At 40.6% G+C, this 20,301-nt stretch overlaps 4 non-coding genes across 4 annotated transcripts; all 4 read left to right on the top strand.

Annotated features, from left to right (window-relative positions):
* The first annotated feature begins 325 nt into the window (after positions 1-325).
* On the top strand, positions 326-397 carry TRNAE-CUC (transfer RNA glutamic acid (anticodon CUC)). Its single transcript has one exon. It is a non-coding gene; the product is annotated as a tRNA-Glu (tRNA).
* Positions 398-10,295: 9,898 nt separating this feature from the next.
* Positions 10,296-10,367, top strand: TRNAE-CUC (transfer RNA glutamic acid (anticodon CUC)). The gene has a single exon. It is a non-coding gene; the product is annotated as a tRNA-Glu (tRNA).
* A 6,588-nt stretch (positions 10,368-16,955) lies between these two features.
* Positions 16,956-17,027, top strand: TRNAE-CUC (transfer RNA glutamic acid (anticodon CUC)). Its single transcript has one exon. It is a non-coding gene; the product is annotated as a tRNA-Glu (tRNA).
* A 1,443-nt stretch (positions 17,028-18,470) lies between these two features.
* TRNAE-CUC (transfer RNA glutamic acid (anticodon CUC)) lies at positions 18,471-18,542 on the top strand. The gene has a single exon. It is a non-coding gene; the product is annotated as a tRNA-Glu (tRNA).
* Positions 18,543-20,301: the final 1,759 nt, after the last annotated feature.

The raw sequence follows: 20,301 nt of genomic DNA, 5'->3' as shown, positions 1-20,301 counted from the left end.
AAAAGTATTTTTTTCATCAGAACCAATTAGACCATATTTGATATCTGAGTCATTAATGTCTTCTTTCTTTAGCACCAGAACAATTTATCATGGAGACAGGGACTCTCAACGTCTAGCTCCTCAAAATAATTTTTTTGTGCCAGTACTATACATCCATCAGGTAAAGCTGCTGTGTGGTGTAATTTAAGACTGCTGTGCACAACCATTTTTACTCTCCTTCCTTCTAAAACTGATTCCTAGTAGCCCACTCCCTCACATTCCATTGCTTTGGACTTCATTCAGGAAACTTCCTTTTCTTTCATTGAGTGTCAAACTAAACCATCCCTCCCTGGTGGTATAGTGGCTAGGATTCGGCGCTCTCACCGCCGCGGCCCGGGTTCAATTCCCGGTCAGGGAAAGTGAGGTCCTCATAATGTTTTTGCCAAAAACACCAACCTTTCAAAGAAATGATGCACTTTCAGTTCAGCGCATCATTTCTAATACTTGAGCAACAGTGAGATGTCAAAACAGACAATGGAAATTGATAACAAAGAGTCAGCTATCTTCCTTTCTTAGTGAATATTTTTCAGTTAGCTACTAAAAGACTTGTGCTCTTGTACAAAAGTATTTTTTTCATCAGAACCAATTAGACCATATTTGATATCTGAATCATTAATGTCTTCTTTCTTTAGCACGAGAACAATTTATCATGGAGCCAGGGACACTCAACGTCTAGCTCCTCAAAATAATTTTTTTGTGCCAGTACTATACATCCATCAGGTAAAGCTGCTGTGTGGTGTAATTTAAGACTGCTATGCACAGCCATTTTTACTCTCCTTCCTTCTAAAACTGATTCCTAGTAGCCCACTCCCTCACATTCCATTGCTTTGGACTTCATTCAGGAAACTTCCTTTTCTTTCATGGAGTGTCAAACTAAACCATCCCTCCCTGGTGGTCTAGTGGCTAGGATTCGGCGCTCTCACCGCCGCCGCCCGGGTTCGATTCCTGGTCAGGGCAAGTGAGGTCCTCTGAATATTTTTGCCAAAAACACCAACCTTTCAAAGAAATGATGCACTTTCAGTTCAGCGCATCATTTCTAATACTTGAGCAACAGTGAGATGTCAAAACAGGCAATGGAAATTGAAAACAAAGAGTCAGCTATCTTCCTTTCTTAGTGAATATTTTTCAGTTAGCTACTAAAAGACTTGTGCTCTTGTACAAAAGTATTTTTTTTGACATGGAGTGTCAAACTAAACCATCCCTCCCTGGTGGTCTACTGGCTAGGATTTGGCGCTCTCACCTCCGCGGCCCGGGTTCGATTCCCAGTCAGGGAAAGTGAGGTCCTTTGAATATTTTTGCCAAAAACACCAACCTTTCAAAGAAATGATGCACTTTCAGTTCAGCGCTAATTTCTAATACTTGAGCAACAGTGAGTTGTCAAAACAGACAATGGAAATTGATAACAAAGAGTCAGCTATCTTCCTTTCTTAGTGAATATTTTTCAGTTAGCTACTAAATGACTTGTGCTCTTGTACAAAAGTATTTTTTTCATCAGAACCAATTAGACCTTATTTGATATCTGAATCATTAATGTCTTCTTTCTTTAGCACCAGAACAATTTATCATGGAGCCAGGGACTCTCAACGTCTAGCTCCTCAAAATAATTTTTTTGTGCCAGTACTATACATCCATCAGGTAAAGCTGCTGTGTGGTGTAATTTAAGACTGCTGTGCACAACCATTTTTACTCTCCTTCCTTCTAAAACTGATTCCTAGTAGCCCACTCCCTCACATTCCATTGCTTTGGACTTCATTCAGGAAACTTCCTTTTCTTTCATGGAGTGTCAAACTAAACCATCCCTCCCTGGTGGTCTAGTGGCTAGGATTCGGCGCTCTCACCGCCGCCACCCGGGTTCGATTCCTGGTCAGGGCAAGTGAGGTCCTCTGAATATTTTTGCCAAAAACACCAACCTTTCAAAGAAATGATGCACTTTCAGTTCAGCGCATCATTTCTAATACTTGAGCAACAGTGAGTTGTCAAAACAGACAATGGAAATTGATAACAAAGAGTCAGCTATCTTCCTTTCTTAGTGAATATTTTTCAGTTAGCTACTAAAAGACTTGTGCTCTTGTACAAAAGTATTTTTTTCATCAGAACCAATTAGACCTTATTTGATATCTGAATCATTAATGTCTTCTTTCTTTAGCACCAGAACAATTTATCATGGAGCCAGGGACTCTCAACGTCTAGCTCCTCAAAATAATTTTTTCGTGCCAGTACTATACATCCATCAGGTAAAGCTGCTGTGTGGTGTAATTTAAGACTGCTGTGCACAACCATTTTTACTCTCCTTCCTTCTAAAACTGATTCCTAGTAGCCCACTCCCTCACATTCCATTGCTTTGGACTTCATTCAGGAAACTTCCTTTTCTTTCATGGAGTGTCAAACTAAACCATCCCTCCCTGGTGGTCTAGTGGCTAGGATTTGGCGCTCTCACCGCCGCCGCCCGGGCTCGATTCCTGGTCAGGGCAAGTGAGGTCCTCTGAATATTTTTGCCAAAAACACCAACCTTTCAAAGAAATGATGCACTTTCAGTTCAGCGCATCATTTTTAATACTTGAGCAACAGTGAGATGTCAAAACAGGCAATGGAAATTGAAAACAAAGAGTCAGCTATCTTCCTTTCTTAGTGAATATTTTTCAGTTAGCTACTAAAAGACTTGTGCTCTTGTACAAAAGTATTTTTTTCATCAGAACCAATTAGACCATATTTGATATCTGAGTCATTAATGTCTTCTTTCTTTAGCACCAGAACAATTTATCATGGAGCCAGGGACTCTCAACGTCTAGCTCCTCAAAATAATTTTTTCGTGCCAGTACTATACATCCATCAGGTAAAGCTGCTGTGTGGTGTAATTTAAGACTGCTGTGCACAACCATTTTTACTCTCCTTCCTTCTAAAACTGATTCCTAGTAGCCCACTCCCTCACATTCCATTGCTTTGGACTTCATTCAGGAAACTTCCTTTTCTTTCATGGAGTGTCAAACTAAACCATCCCTCCCTGGTGGTCTAGTGGCTAGGATTCGGCGTTCTCACCGCCGCGGCCCGGGTTCAATTCCCGATCAGGGAAAGTGAGGTCCTCAGAATGTTTTTGCCAAAAACACCAACCTTTCAAAGAAATGATGCACTTTCAGTTCAGCGCATCATTTCTAATACTTGAGCAACAGTGAGATGTCAAAACAGACAATGGAAATTGATAACAAAGAGTCAGCTATCTTCCTTTCTTAGTGAATATTTTTCAGTTAGCTACTAAAAGACTTGTGCTCTTGTACAAAAGTATTTTTTTCATCAGAACCAATTAGACCATATTTGATATCTGAATCATTAATGTCTTCTTTCTTTAGCACGAGTACAATTTATCATGGAGCCAGGGACACTCAACGTCTAGCTCCTCAAAATAATTTTTTTGTGCCAGTACTATACATCCATCAGGTAAAGCTGCTGTGTGGTGTAATTTAAGACTGCTATGCACAACCATTTTTACTCTCCTTCCTTCTAAAACTGATTCCTAGTAGCCCACTCCCTCACATTCCATTGCTTTGGACTTCATTCAGGAAACTTCCTTTTCTTTCATGGAGTGTCAAACTAAACCATCCCTCCCTGGTGGTCTAGTGGCTAGGATTCGGCGCTCTCACCGCCGCCGCCCGGGTTCGATTCCTGGTCAGGGAAAGTGAGGTCCTCTGAATATTTTTGCCAAAAACACCAACCTTTCAAAGAAAAGATGCACTTTCAGTTCAGCGCATCATTTCTAATACTTGAGCAACAGTGAGATGTCAAAACAGGCAATGGAAATTGAAAACAAAGAGTCAGCTATCTTCCTTTCTTAGTGAATATTTTTCAGTTAGCTACTAAAAGACTTGTGCTCTTGTACAAAAGTATTTTTTTTGACATGGAGTGTCAAACTAAACCATCCCTCCCTGGTGGTCTACTGGCTAGGATTCGGCGCTCTCACCTCCGCGGCCCGGGTTCGATTCCCAGTCAGGGAAAGTGAGGTCCTTGGAATATTTTTGCCAAAAACACCAACCTTTCAAAGAAATGATGCACTTTCAGTTCAGCGCATTATTTCTAATTCTTGAGCAACAGTGAGTTGTCAAAACAGACAATGGAAATTGATAACAAAGAGTCAGCTATCTTCCTTTCTTAGTGAATATTTTTCAGTTAGCTACTAAATGACTTGTGCTCTTGTACAAAAGTATTTTTTTCATCAGAACCAATTAGACCTTATTTGATATCTGAATCATTAATGTCTTCTTTCTTTAGCACCAGAACAATTTATCATGGAGCCAGGGACTCTCAACGTCTAGCTCCTCAAAATAATTTTTTTGTGCCTGTACTATACATCCATCAGGTAAAGCTGCTGTGTGGTGTAATTTAAGACTGCTGTGCACAACCATTTTTACTCTCCTTCCTTCTAAAACTGATTCCTAGTAGCCCACTCCCTCACATTCCATTGCTTTGGACTTCATTCAGGAAACTTCCTTTTCTTTCATGGAGTGTCAAACTAAACCATCCCTCCCTGGTGGTCTAGTGGCTAGGATTCGGCGCTCTCACCGCCGCCGCCCGGGTTCGATTCCTGGTCAGGGCAAGTGAGGTCCTCTGAATATTTTTGCCAAAAACACCAACCTTTCAAAGAAATGATGCACTTTCAGTTCAGCGCATCATTTCTAATACTTGAGCAACAGTGAGATGTCAAAACAGGCAATGGAAATTGAAAACAAAGAGTCAACTATCTTCCTTTCTTAGTGAATATTTTTCAGTTAGCTACTAAAAGACTTGTGCTCTTGTACAAAAGTATTTTTTTCATCAGAACCAATTAGACCATATTTGATATCTGAGTCATTAATGTCTTCTTTCTTTAGCACCAGAACAATTTATCATGGAGCCAGGGACTCTCAACGTCTAGCTCCTCAAAATAATTTTTTCGTGCCAGTACTATACATCCATCAGGTAAAGCTGCTGTGTGGTGTAATTTAAGACTGCTGTGCACAACCATTTTTACTCTCCTTCCTTCTAAAACTGATTCCTAGTAGCCCACTCCCTCACATTCCATTGCTTTGGACTTCATTCAGGAAACTTCCTTTTCTTTCATGGAGTGTCAAACTAAACCATCCCTCCCTGGTGGTCTAGCGGCTAGGATTCGGCGCTCTCACCGCCGCGGCCCGGGTTTGATTCCCGGTCAGGGAAAGTGAGGTCCTCGGAATGTTTTTGCCAAAAACACCAACCTTTCAAAGAAATGATGCACTTTCAGTTCAGCGCATCATTTCTAATACTTGAGCAACAGTTAGATGTCAAAACAGGCAATGGAAATTGAAAACAAAGAGTAAGCTATCTTCCTTTCTTAGTGAATATTTTTCAGTTAGCTACTAAAAGACTTGTGCTCTTGTACAAAAGTATTTTTTTTGACATGGAGTGTCAAACTAAACCATCCCTCCCTGGTGGTCTACTGGCTAGGATTCGGCGCTCTCACCGCCGCGGCCCGGGTTCGATTCCCGGTCAGGGAAAGTGAGGTCCTTGGAATATTTTTGCCAAAAACACCAACCTTTCAAAGAAATGATGCACTTTCAGTTCAGCGCATTATTTCTAATACTTGAGCAACAGTGAGTTGTCAAAACAGACAATGGAAATTGATAACAAAGAGTCAGCTATCTTCCTTTCTTAGTGAATATTTTTCAGTTAGCTACTAAAAGACTTGTGCTCTTGTACAAAAGTATTTTTTTCATCAGAACCAATTAGACCTTATTTGATATCTGAATCATTAATGTCTTCTTTCTTTAGCACCAGAACAATTTATCATGGAGCCAGGGACTCTCAACGTCTAGCTCCTCAAAATAATTTTTTCGTGCCAGTACTATACATCCATCAGGTAAAGCTGCTGTGTGGTGTAATTTAAGACTGCTGTGCACAACCATTTTTACTCTCCTTCCTTCTAAAACTGATTCCTAGTAGCCCACTCCCTCACATTCCATTGCTTTGGACTTCATTCAGGAAACTTCCTTTTCTTTCATGGAGTGTCAAACTAAACCATCCCTCCCTGGTGGTCTAGTGGCTAGGATTCGGCGCTCTCACCACCGCGGTCCGGGTTCGATTCCCGGTCAGGGAAAGTGAGGTCCTCGGAATGTTTTTGCCAAAAACACCAACCTTTCAAAGAAATGATGCACTTTCAGTTCAGCACATCATTTCTAATACTTGAGCAACAGTGAGATGTCAAAACAGACAATGGAAATTGATAACAAAGAGTCAGCTATATTCCTTTCTTAGTGAATATTTTTCAGTTACCTACTAAAAGACTTGTGCTCTTGTACAAAAGTATTTTTTTCATCAGAACCAATTAGACCATATTTGATATCTGAATAATTAATGTCTTCTTTCTTTAGCACGAGAACAATTTATCATGGAGCCAGGGACACTCAACGTCTAGCTCCTCAAAATAATTTTTTTGTGCCAGTACTATACATCCATCAGGTAAAGCTGCTGTGTGGTGTAATTTAAGACTGCTATGCACAACCATTTTTACTCTCCTTCCTTCTAAAACTGATTCCTAGTAGCCCACTCCCTCACATTCCATTGCTTTGGACTTCATTCAGGAAACTTCCTTTTCTTTCATGGAGTGTCAAACTAAACCATCCCTCCCTGGTGGTCTAGTGGCTAGGATTCGGCACTCTCGCCGCCGCCGCCCGGGTTCGATTCCTGGTCAGGGCAAGTGAGGTCCTCTGAATATTTTTGCCAAAAACACCAACCTTTCAAAGAAATGATGCACTTTCAGTTCAGCGCATCATTTCTAATACTTGAGCAACAGTGAGATGTCAAAACAGGCAATGGAAATTGAAAACAAAGAGTCAGCTATCTTCCTTTCTTAGTGAATATTTTTCAGTTAGCTACTAAAAGACTTGTGCTCTTGTACAAAAGTATTTTTTTTGACATGGAGTGTCAAACTAAACCATCCCTCCCTGGTGGTCTACTGGCTAGGATTCGGCGCTCTCACCACCGCGGCCCGGGTTCGATTCCCGGTCAGGGAAAGTGAGGTCCTTGGAATATTTTTGCCAAAAACACCAACCTTTCAAAGAAATGATGCACTTTCAGTTCAGCGCATTATTTCTAATACTTGAGCAACAGTGAGTTGTCAAAACAGACAATGGAAATTGATAACAAAGAGTCAGCTATCTTCCTTTCTTAGTGAATATTTTTCAGTTAGCTACTAAAAGACTTGTGCTCTTGTACAAAAGTATTTTTTTCATCAGAACCAATTAGACCTTATTTGATATCTGAATCATTAATGTCTTCTTTCTTTAGCACCAGAACAATTTATCATGGAGCCAGGGACTCTCAACGTCTAGCTCCTCAAAATAATTTTTTCGTGCCAGTACTATACATCCATCAGGTAAAGCTGCTGTGTGGTGTAATTTAAGACTGCTGTGCACAACCATTTTTACTCTCCTTCCTTCTAAAACTGATTCCTAGTAGCCCACTCCCTCACATTCCATTGCTTTGGACTTCATTCAGGAAACTTCCTTTTCTTTCATGGAGTGTCAAACTAAACCATCCCTCCCTGGTGGTCTAGTGGCTAGGATTCAGCGCTCTCACCGCCGCCGCCCGGGTTCGATTCCTGGTCAGGGCAAGTGAGGTCCTCTGAATATTTTTGCCAAAAACACCAACCTTTCAAAGAAATGATGCACTTTCAGTTCAGCGCATCATTTTTAATACTTGAGCAACAGTGAGATGTCAAAACAGGCAATGGAAATTGAAAACAAAGAGTCAGCTATCTTCCTTTCTTAGTGAATATTTTTCAGTTAGCTACTAAAAGACTTGTGCTCTTGTACAAAAGTATTTTTTTCATCAGAACCAATTAGACCATATTTGATATCTGAGTCATTAATGTCTTCTTTCTTTAGCACCAGAACAATTTATCATGGAGCCAGGGACTCTCAACGTCTAGCTCCTCAAAATAATTTTTTTGTGCCAGTACTATACATCCATCAGGTAAAGCTGCTGTGTGGTGTAATTTAAGACTGCTGTGCACAACCATTTTTACTCTCCTTCCTTCTAAAACTGATTCCTAGTAGCCCACTCCCTCACATTCCATTGCTTTGGACTTCATTCAGGAAACTTCCTTTTCTTTCATGGAGTGTCAAACTAAACCATCCCTCCCTGGTGGTCTAGTGGCTAGGATTCGGTGCTCTCACCTCCGCGGCCCGGGTTCAATTCCCGGTCAGGGAAAGTGAGGTCCTCAGAATGTTTTTGCCAAAAACACCAACCTTTCAAAGAAATGATGCACTTTCAGTTCAGCGCATCATTTCTAATACTTGAGCAACAGTGAGATGTCAAAACAGACAATGGAAATTGATAACAAAGAGTCAGCTATCTTCCTTTCTTAATGAATATTTTTCAGTTAGCTACTAAAAGACTTGTGCTCTTGTACAAAAGTATTTTTTTCATCAGAACCAATTAGACCATATTTGATATCTGAATCATTAATGTCTTCTTTCTTTAGCACGAGTACAATTTATCATGGAGCCAGGGACACTCAACGTCTAGCTCCTCAAAATAATTTTTTTGTGCCAGTACTATACATCCATCAGGTAAAGCTGCTGTGTGGTGTAATTTAAGACTGCTATGCACAACCATTTTTACTCTCCTTCCTTCTAAAACTGATTCCTAGTAGCCCACTCCCTCACATTCCATTGCTTTGGACTTCATTCAGGAAACTTCCTTTTCTTTCATGGAGTGTCAAACTAAACCATCCCTCCCTGGTGGTCTAGTGGCTAGAATTCGGCGCTCTCACCGCCGCCGCCCGGGTTCGATTCCTGGTCAGGGAAAGTGAGGTCCTCTGAATATTTTTGCCAAAAACACCAACCTTTCAAAGAAATGATGCACTTTCAGTTCAGCGCATCATTTCTAATACTTGAGCAACAGTGAGATGTCAAAACAGGCAATGGAAATTGAAAACAAAGAGTCAGCTATCTTCCTTTCTTAGTGAATATTTTTCAGTTAGCTACTAAAAGACTTGTGCTCTTGTACAAAAGTATTTTTTTTGACATGGAGTGTCAAACTAAACCATCCCTCCCTGGTGGTCTACTGGCTAGGATTCGGCGCTCTCACCTCCGCGGCCCAGGTTCGATTCCCAGTCAGGGAAAGTGAGGTCCTTGGAATATTTTTGCCAAAAACACCAACCTTTCAAAGAAATGATGCACTTTCAGTTCAGCGCATTATTTCTAATACTTGAGCAACAGTGAGTTGTCAAAACAGACAATGGAAATTGATAACAAAGAGTCAGCTATCTTCCTTTCTTAGTGAATATTTTTCAGTTAGCTACTAAATGACTTGTGCTCTTGTACAAAAGTATTTTTTTCATCAGAACCAATTAGACCTTATTTGATATCTGAATCATTAATGTCTTCTTTCTTTAGCACCAGAACAATTTATCATGGAGCCAGGGACTCTCAACGTCTAGCTCCTCAAAATAATTTTTTTATGCCAGTACTATACATCCATCAGGTAAAGCTGCTGTGTGGTGTAATTTAAGACTGCTGTGCACAACCATTTTTACTCTCCTTCCTTCTAAAACTGATTCCTAGTAGCCCACTCCCTCACATTCCATTGCTTTGGACTTCATTCAGGAAACTTCCTTTTCTTTCATGGAGTGTCAAACTAAACCATCCCTCCCTGGTGGTCTAGTGGCTAGGATTCGGCGCTCTCACCGCCGCCGCCCGGGTTCGATTCCTGGTCAGGGCAAGTGAGGTCCTCTGAATATTTTTGCCAAAAACACCAACCTTTCAAAGAAATGATGCACTTTCAGTTCAGCGCATCATTTCTAATACTTGAGCAACAGTGAGATGTCAAAACAGGCAATGGAAATTGAAAACAAAGAGTCAGCTATCTTCCTTTCTTAGTGAATATTTTTCAGTTAGCTACTAAAAGACTTGTGCTCTTGTACAAAAGTATTTTTTTCATCAGAACCAATTAGACCATATTTGATATCTGAGTCATTAATGTCTTCTTTCTTTAGCACCAGAACAATTTATCATGGAGCCAGGGACTCTCAACGTCTAGCTCCTCAAAATAATTTTTTCGTGCCAGTACTATACATCCATCAGGTAAAGCTGCTGTGTGGTGTAATTTAAGACTGCTGTGCACAACCATTTTTACTCTCCTTCCTTCTAAAACTGATTCCTAGTAGCCCACTCCCTCACATTCCATTGCTTTGGACTTCATTCAGGAAACTTCCTTTTCTTTCATGGAGTGTCAAACTAAACCATCCCTCCCTGGTGGTATAGTGGCTAGGATTCGGCGCTCTCGCCGCCGCGGCCCGGGTTCGATTCCCGGTCAGGGAAAGTGAGGTCCTCTGAATATTTTTGCCAAAAACACCAACCTTTCAAAGAAATGATGCACTTTCAGTTCAGCGCATCATTTCTAATACTTGAGCAACAGTTAGATGTCAAAACAGGCAATGGAAATTGAAAACAAAGAGTAAGCTATCTTCCTTTCTTAGTGAATATTTTTCAGTTAGCTACTAAAAGACTTGTGCTCTTGTACAAAAGTATTTTTTTTGACATGGAGTGTCAAACTAAACCATCTTTCCCTGGTGGTCTACTGGCTAGGATTCGGCGCTCTCACCACCGCGGACCGGGTTCGATTCCCGGTCAGGGAAAGTGAGGTCCTTGGAATATTTTTGCCAAAAACACCAACCTTTCAAAGAAATGATGCACTTTCAGTTCAGCGCATTATTTCTAATACTTGAGCAACAGTGAGTTGTCAAAACAGACAATGGAAATTGATAACAAAGAGTCAGCTATCTTCCTTTCTTAGTGAATATTTTTCAGTTAGCTACTAAAAGACTTGTGCTCTTGTACAAAAGTATTTTTTTCATCAGAACCAATTAGACCTTATTTGATATCTGAATCATTAATGTCTTCTTTCTTTAGCACCAGAACAATTTATCATGGAGCCAGGGACTCTCAACGTCTAGCTCCTCAAAATAATTTTTTCGTGCCAGTACTATACATCCATCAGGTAAAGCTGCTGTGTGGTGTAATTTAAGACTGCTGTGCACAACCATTTTTACTCTCCTTCCTTCTAAAACTGATTCCTAGTAGCCCACTCCCTCACATTCCATTGCTTTGGACTTCATTCAGGAAACTTCCTTTTCTTTCATGGAGTGTCAAACTAAACCATCCCTCCCTGGTGGTCTAGTGGCTAGGATTCGGCGCTCTCACCACCGCCGCCCGGGTTCGATTCCTGGTCAGGGCAAGTGAGGTCCTCTGAATATTTTTGCCAAAAACACCAACCTTTCAAAGAAATGATGCACTTTCAGTTCAGCGCATCATTTTTAATACTTGAGCAACAGTGAGATGTCAAAACAGGCAATGGAAATTGAAAACAAAGAGTCAGCTATCTTCCTTTCTTAGTGAATATTTTTCAGTTAGCTACTAAAAGACTTGTGCTCTTGTACAAAAGTATTTTTTTCATCAGAACCAATTAGACCATATTTGATATCTGAGTCATTAATGTCTTCTTTCTTTAGCACCAGAACAATTTATCATGGAGCCAGGGACTCTCAACGTCTAGCTCCTCAAAATAATTTTTTTCGTGCCAGTACTATACATCCATCAGGTAAAGCTGCTGTGTGGTGTAATTTAAGACTGCTGTGCACAACCATTTTTACTCTCCTTCCTTCTAAAACTGATTCCTAGTAGCCCACTCCCTCACATTCCATTGCTTTGGACTTCATTCAGGAAACTTCCTTTTCTTTCATGGAGTGTCAAACTAAACCATCCCTCCCTGGTGGTCTAGTGGCTAGGATTCGGTGCTCTCACCTCCGCGGCCCGGGTTCAATTCCCGGTCAGGGAAAGTGAGGTCCTCAGAATGTTTTTGCCAAAAACACCAACCTTTCAAAGAAATGATGCACTTTCAGTTCAGCGCATCATTTCTAATACTTGAGCAACAGTGAGATGTCAAAACAGACAATGGAAATTGATAACAAAGAGTCAGCTATCTTCCTTTCTTAATGAATATTTTTCAGTTAGCTACTAAAAGACTTGTGCTCTTGTACAAAAGTATTTTTTTCATCAGAACCAATTAGACCATATTTGATATCTGAATCATTAATGTCTTCTTTCTTTAGCACGAGAACAATTTATCATGGAGCCAGGGACACTCAACGTCTAGCTCCTCAAAATAATTTTTTTGTGCCAGTACTATACATCCATCAGGTAAAGCTGCTGTGTGGTGTAATTTAAGACTGCTATGCACAACCATTTTTACTCTCCTTCCTTCTAAAACTGATTCCTAGTAGCCCACTCCCTCACATTCCATTGCTTTGGACTTCATTCAGGAAACTTCCTTTTCTTTCATGGAGTGTCAAACTAAACCATCCCTCCCTGGTGGTCTAGTGGCTAGAATTCGGCGCTCTCACCGCCGCCGCCCGGGTTCGATTCCTGGTCAGGGAAAGTGAGGTCCTCTGAATATTTTTGCCAAAAACACCAACCTTTCAAAGAAATGATGCACTTTCAGTTCAGCGCATCATTTCTAATACTTGAGCAACAGTGAGATGTCAAAACAGGCAATGGAAATTGAAAACAAAGAGTCAGCTATCTTCCTTTCTTAGTGAATATTTTTCAGTTAGCTACTAAAAGACTTGTGCTCTTGTACAAAAGTATTTTTTTTGACATGGAGTGTCAAACTAAACCATCCCTCCCTGGTGGTCTACTGGCTAGGATTCGGCGCTCTCACCTCCGCGGCCCAGGTTCGATTCCCAGTCAGGGAAAGTGAGGTCCTTGGAATATTTTTGCCAAAAACACCAACCTTTCAAAGAAATTATGCACTTTCAGTTCAGCGCATTATTTCTAATACTTGAGCAACAGTGAGTTGTCAAAACAGACAATGGAAATTGATAACAAAGAGTCAGCTATCTTCCTTTCTTAGTGAATATTTTTCAGTTAGCTACTAAATGACTTGTGCTCTTGTACAAAAGTATTTTTTTCATCAGAACCAATTAGACCTTATTTGATATCTGAATCATTAATGTCTTCTTTCTTTAGCACCAGAACAATTTATCATGGAGCCAGGGACTCTCAACGTCTAGCTCCTCAAAATAATTTTTTTGTGCCAGTACTATACATCCATCAGGTAAAGCTGCTGTGTGGTGTAATTTAAGACTGCTGTGCACAACCATTTTTACTCTCCTTCCTTCTAAAACTGATTCCTAGTAGCCCACTCCCTCACATTCCATTGCTTTGGACTACATTCAGGAAACTTCCTTTTCTTTCATGGAGTGTCAAACTAAACCATCCCTCCCTGGTGGTCTAGTGGCTAGGATTCGGCACTCTCGCCGCCGCCGCCCGGGTTCGATTCCTGGTCAGGGCAAGTGAGGTCCTCTGAATATTTTTGCCAAAAACACCAACCTTTCAAAGAAATGATGCACTTTCAGTTCAGCGCATCATTTCTAATACTTGAGCAACAGTGAGATGTCAAAACAGGCAATGGAAATTGAAAACAAAGAGTCAGCTATCTTCCTTTCTTAGTGAATATTTTTCAGTTAGCTACTAAAAGACTTGTGCTCTTGTACAAAAGTATTTTTTTTGACATGGAGTGTCAAACTAAACCATCCCTCCCTGGTGGTCTACTGGCTAGGATTCGGCGCTCTCACCACCGCGGCCCGGGTTCGATTCCCGGTCAGGGAAAGTGAGGTCCTTGGAATATTTTTGCCAAAAACACCAACCTTTCAAAGAAATGATGCACTTTCAGTTCAGCGCATTATTTCTAATACTTGAGCAACAGTGAGTTGTCAAAACAGACAATGGAAATTGATAACAAAGAGTCAGCTATCTTCCTTTCTTAGTGAATATTTTTCAGTTAGCTACTAAAAGACTTGTGCTCTTGTACAAAAGTATTTTTTTCATCAGAACCAATTAGACCTTATTTGATATCTGAATCATTAATGTCTTCTTTCTTTAGCACCAGAACAATTTATCATGGAGCCAGGGACTCTCAACGTCTAGCTCCTCAAAATAATTTTTTCGTGCCAGTACTATACATCCATCAGGTAAAGCTGCTGTGTGGTGTAATTTAAGACTGCTGTGCACAACCATTTTTACTCTCCTTCCTTCTAAAACTGATTCCTAGTAGCCCACTCCCTCACATTCCATTGCTTTGGACTTCATTCAGGAAACTTCCTTTTCTTTCATGGAGTGTCAAACTAAACCATCCCTCCCTGGTGGTCTAGTGGCTAGGATTCGGCGCTCTCACCGCCGCCGCCCGGGTTCGATTCCTGGTCAGGGCAAGTGAGGTCCTCTGAATATTTTTGCCAAAAACACCAACCTTTCAAAGAAATGATGCACTTTCAGTTCAGCGCATCATTTTTAATACTTGAGCAACAGTGAGATGTCAAAACAGGCAATGGAAATTGAAAACAAAGAGTCAGCTATCTTCCTTTCTTAGTGAATATTTTTCAGTTAGCTACTAAAAGACTTGTGCTCTTGTACAAAAGTATTTTTTTCATCAGAACCAATTAGACCATATTTGATATCTGAGTCATTAATGTCTTCTTTCTTTAGCACCAGAACAATTTATCATGGAGCCAGGGACTCTCAACGTCTAGCTCCTCAAAATAATTTTTTTGTGCCAGTACTATACATCCATCAGGTAAAGCTGCTGTGTGGTGTAATTTAAGACTGCTGTGCACAACCATTTTTACTCTCCTTCCTTCTAAAACTGATTCCTAGTAGCCCACTCCCTCACATTCCATTGCTTTGGACTTCATTCAGGAAACTTCCTTTTCTTTCATGGAGTGTCAAACTAAACCATCCCTCCCTGGTGGTCTAGTGGCTAGGATTCGGTGCTCTCACCTCCGCGGCCCGGGTTCAATTCCCGGTCAGGGAAAGTGAGGTCCTCAGAATGTTTTTGCCAAAAACACCAACCTTTCAAAGAAATGATGCACTTTCAGTTCAGCGCATCATTTCTAATACTTGAGCAACAGTGAGATGTCAAAACAGACAATGGAAATTGATAACAAAGAGTCAGCTATCTTCCTTTCTTAATGAATATTTTTCAGTTAGCTACTAAAAGACTTGTGCTCTTGTACAAAAGTATTTTTTTCATCAGAACCAATTAGACCATATTTGATATCTGAATCATTAATGTCTTCTTTCTTTAGCACGAGTACAATTTATCATGGAGCCAGGGACACTCAACGTCTAGCTCCTCAAAATAATTTTTTTGTGCCAGTACTATACATCCATCAGGTAAAGCTGCTGTGTGGTGTAATTTAAGACTGCTATGCACAACCATTTTTACTCTCCTTCCTTCTAAAACTGATTCCTAGTAGCCCACTCCCTCACATTCCATTGCTTTGGACTTCATTCAGGAAACTTCCTTTTCTTTCATGGAGTGTCAAACTAAACCATCCCTCCCTGGTGGTCTAGTGGCTAGAATTCGGCGCTCTCACCGCCGCCGCCCGGGTTCGATTCCTGGTCAGGGAAAGTGAGGTCCTCTGAATATTTTTGCCAAAAACACCAACCTTTCAAAGAAATGATGCACTTTCAGTTCAGCGCATCATTTCTAATACTTGAGCAACAGTGAGATGTCAAAACAGGCAATGGAAATTGAAAACAAAGAGTCAGCTATCTTCCTTTCTTAGTGAATATTTTTCAGTTAGCTACTAAAAGACTTGTGCTCTTGTACAAAAGTATTTTTTTTGACATGGAGTGTCAAACTAAACCATCCCTCCCTGGTGGTCTACTGGCTAGGATTCGGCGCTCTCACCTCCGCGGCCCAGGTTCGATTCCCAGTCAGGGAAAGTGAGGTCCTTGGAATATTTTTGCCAAAAACACCAACCTTTCAAAGAAATGATGCACTTTCAGTTCAGCGCATTATTTCTAATACTTGAGCAACAGTGAGTTGTCAAAACAGACAATGGAAATTGATAACAAAGAGTCAGCTATCTTCCTTTCTTAGTGAATATTTTTCAGTTAGCTACTAAATGACTTGTGCTCTTGTACAAAAGTATTTTTTTCATCAGAACCAATTAGACCTTATTTGATATCTGAATCATTAATGTCTTCTTTCTTTAGCACCAGAACAATTTATCATGGAGCCAGGGACTCTCAACGTCTAGCTCCTCAAAATAATTTTTTTATGCCAGTACTATACATCCATCAGGTAAAGCTGCTGTGTGGTGTAATTTAAGACTGCTGTGCACAACCATTTTTACTCTCCTTCCTTCTAAAACTGATTCCTAGTAGCCCACTCCCTCACATTCCATTGCTTTGGACTTCATTCAGGAAACTTCCTTTTCTTTCATGGAGTGTCAAACTAAACCATCCCTCCCTGGTGGTCTAGTGGCTAGGATTCGGCGCTCTCACCGCCGCCGCCCGGGTTCGATTCCTGGTCAGGGCAAGTGAGGTCCTCTGAATATTTTTGCCAAAAACACCAACCTTTCAAAGAAATGATGCACTTTCAGTTCAGCGCATCATTTCTAATACTTGAGCAACAGTGAGATGTCAAAACAGGCAATGGAAATTGAAAACAAAGAGTCAGCTATCTTCCTTTCTTAGTGAATATTTTTCAGTTAGCTACTAAAAGACTTGTGCTCTTGTACAAAAGTATTTTTTTCATCAGAACCAATTAGACCATATTTGATATCTGAGTCATTAATGTCTTCTTTCTTTAGCACCAGAACAATTTATCATGGAGCCAGGGACTCTCAACGTCTAGCTCCTCAAAATAATTTTTTCGTGCCAGTACTATACATCCATCAGGTAAAGCTGCTGTGTGGTGTAATTTAAGACTGCTGTGCACAACCATTTTTACTCTCCTTCCTTCTAAAACTGATTCCTAGTAGCCCACTCCCTCACATTCCATTGCTTTGGACTTCATTCAGGAAACTTCCTTTTCTTTCATGGAGTGTCAAACTAAACCATCCCTCCCTGGTGGTATAGTGGCTAGGATTCGGCGCTCTCGCCGCCGCGGCCCGGGTTCGATTCCCGGTCAGGGAAAGTGAGGTCCTCTGAATATTTTTGCCAAAAACACCAACCTTTCAAAGAAATGATGCACTTTCAGTTCAGCGCATCATTTCTAATACTTGAGCAACAGTTAGATGTCAAAACAGGCAATGGAAATTGAAAACAAAGAGTAAGCTATCTTCCTTTCTTAGTGAATATTTTTCAGTTAGCTACTAAAAGACTTGTGCTCTTGTACAAAAGTATTTTTTTTGACATGGAGTGTCAAACTAAACCATCTTTCCCTGGTGGTCTACTGGCTAGGATTCGGCGCTCTCACCACCGCGGACCGGGTTCGATTCCCGGTCAGGGAAAGTGAGGTCCTTGGAATATTTTTGCCAAAAACACCAACCTTTCAAAGAAATGATGCACTTTCAGTTCAGCGCATTATTTCTAATACTTGAGCAACAGTGAGTTGTCAAAACAGACAATGGAAATTGATAACAAAGAGTCAGCTATCTTCCTTTCTTAGTGAATATTTTTCAGTTAGCTACTAAATGACTTGTGCTCTTGTACAAAAGTATTTTTTTCATCAGAACCAATTAGACCTTATTTGATATCTGAATCATTAATGTCTTCTTTCTTTAGCACCAGAACAATTTATCATGGAGCCAGGGACTCTCAACGTCTAGCTCCTCAAAATAATTTTTTTATGCCAGTACTATACATCCATCAGGTAAAGCTGCTGTGTGGTGTAATTTAAGACTGCTGTGCACAACCATTTTTACTCTCCTTCCTTCTAAAACTGATTCCTAGTAGCCCACTCCCTCACATTCCATTGCTTTGGACTTCATTCAGGAAACTTCCTTTTCTTTCATGGAGTGTCAAACTAAACCATCCCTCCCTGGTGGTCTAGTGGCTAGGATTCGGCGCTCTCACCGCCGCCGCCCGGGTTCGATTCCTGGTCAGGGCAAGTGAGGTCCTCTGAATATTTTTGCCAAAAACACCAACCTTTCAAAGAAATGATGCACTTTCAGTTCAGCGCATCATTTCTAATACTTGAGCAACAGTGAGATGTCAAAACAGGCAATGGAAATTGAAAACAAAGAGTCAGCTATCTTCCTTTCTTAGTGAATATTTTTCAGTTAGCTACTAAAAGACTTGTGCTCTTGTACAAAAGTATTTTTTTCATCAGAACCAATTAGACCATATTTGATATCTGAGTCATTAATGTCTTCTTTCTTTAGCACCAGAACAATTTATCATGGAGCCAGGGACTCTCAACGTCTAGCTCCTCAAAATAATTTTTTCGTGCCAGTACTATACATCCATCAGGTAAAGCTGCTGTGTGGTGTAATTTAAGACTGCTGTGCACAACCATTTTTACTCTCCTTCCTTCTAAAACTGATTCCTAGTAGCCCACTCCCTCACATTCCATTGCTTTGGACTTCATTCAGGAAACTTCCTTTTCTTTCATGGAGTGTCAAACTAAACCATCCCTCCCTGGTGGTATAGTGGCTAGGATTCGGCGCTCTCGCCGCCGCGGCCCGGGTTCGATTCCCGGTCAGGGAAAGTGAGGTCCTCTGAATATTTTTGCCAAAAACACCAACCTTTCAAAGAAATGATGCACTTTCAGTTCAGCGCATCATTTCTAATACTTGAGCAACAGTTAGATGTCAAAACAGGCAATGGAAATTGAAAACAAAGAGTAAGCTATCTTCCTTTCTTAGTGAATATTTTTCAGTTAGCTACTAAAAGACTTGTGCTCTTGTACAAAAGTATTTTTTTTGACATGGAGTGTCAAACTAAACCATCTTTCCCTGGTGGTCTACTGGCTAGGATTCGGCGCTCTCACCACCGCGGACCGGGTTCGATTCCCGGTCAGGGAAAGTGAGGTCCTTGGAATATTTTTGCCAAAAACACCAACCTTTCAAAGAAATGATGCACTTTCAGTTCAGCGCATTATTTCTAATACTTGAGCAACAGTGAGTTGTCAAAACAGACAATGGAAATTGATAACAAAGAGTCAGCTATCTTCCTTTCTTAGTGAATATTTTTCAGTTAGCTACTAAAAGACTTGTGCTCTTGTACAAAAGTATTTTTTTCATCAGAACCAATTAGACCTTATTTGATATCTGAATCATTAATGTCTTCTTTCTTTAGCACCAGAACAATTTATCATGGAGCCAGGGACTCTCAACGTCTAGCTCCTCAAAATAATTTTTTCGTGCCAGTACTATACATCCATCAGGTAAAGCTGCTGTGTGGTGTAATTTAAGACTGCTGTGCACAACCATTTTTACTCTCCTTCCTTCTAAAACTGATTCCTAGTAGCCCACTCCCTCACATTCCATTGCTTTGGACTTCATTCAGGAAACTTCCTTTTCTTTCATGGAGTGTCAAACTAAACCATCCCTCCCTGGTGGTCTAGTGGCTAGGATTCGGCGCTCTCACCACCGCCGCCCGGGTTCGATTCCTGGTCAGGGCAAGTGAGGTCCTCTGAATATTTTTGCCAAAAACACCAACCTTTCAAAGAAATGATGCACTTTCAGTTCAGCGCATCATTTTTAATACTTGAGCAACAGTGAGATGTCAAAACAGGCAATGGAAATTGAAAACAAAGAGTCAGCTATCTTCCTTTCTTAGTGAATATTTTTCAGTTAGCTACTAAAAGACTTGTGCTCTTGTACAAAAGTATTTTTTTCATCAGAACCAATTAGACCATATTTGATATCTGAGTCATTAATGTCTTCTTTCTTTAGCACCAGAACAATTTATCATGGAGCCAGGGACTCTCAACGTCTAGCTCCTCAAAATAATTTTTTTGTGCCAGTACTATACATCCATCAGGTAAAGCTGCTGTGTGGTGTAATTTAAGACTGCTGTGCACAACCATTTTTACTCTCCTTCCTTCTAAAACTGATTCCTAGTAGCCCACTCCCTCACATTCCATTGCTTTGGACTTCATTCAGGAAACTTCCTTTTCTTTCATGGAGTGTCAAACTAAACCATCCCTCCCTGGTGGTCTAGTGGCTAGGATTCGGTGCTCTCACCTCCGCGGCCCGGGTTCAATTCCCGGTCAGGGAAAGTGAGGTCCTCAGAATGTTTTTGCCAAAAACACCAACCTTTCAAAGAAATGATGCACTTTCAGTTCAGCGCATCATTTCTAATACTTGAGCAACAGTGAGATGTCAAAACAGACAATGGAAATTGATAACAAAGAGTCAGCTATCTTCCTTTCTTAATGAATATTTTTCAGTTAGCTACTAAAAGACTTGTGCTCTTGTACAAAAGTATTTTTTTCATCAGAACCAATTAGACCATATTTGAT

The sequence above is a fragment of the Taudactylus pleione genome, unplaced genomic scaffold, assembly GCF_031769625.1.
Source record: "Taudactylus pleione unplaced genomic scaffold, aTauple2 ptg000174l, whole genome shotgun sequence".
NCBI classification, from domain to species: domain Eukaryota; kingdom Metazoa; phylum Chordata; class Amphibia; order Anura; family Myobatrachidae; genus Taudactylus; species Taudactylus pleione.
Note: the sequence above shows the minus strand (reverse complement) of the source record. Positions and strands in the feature narration are given on the sequence as shown.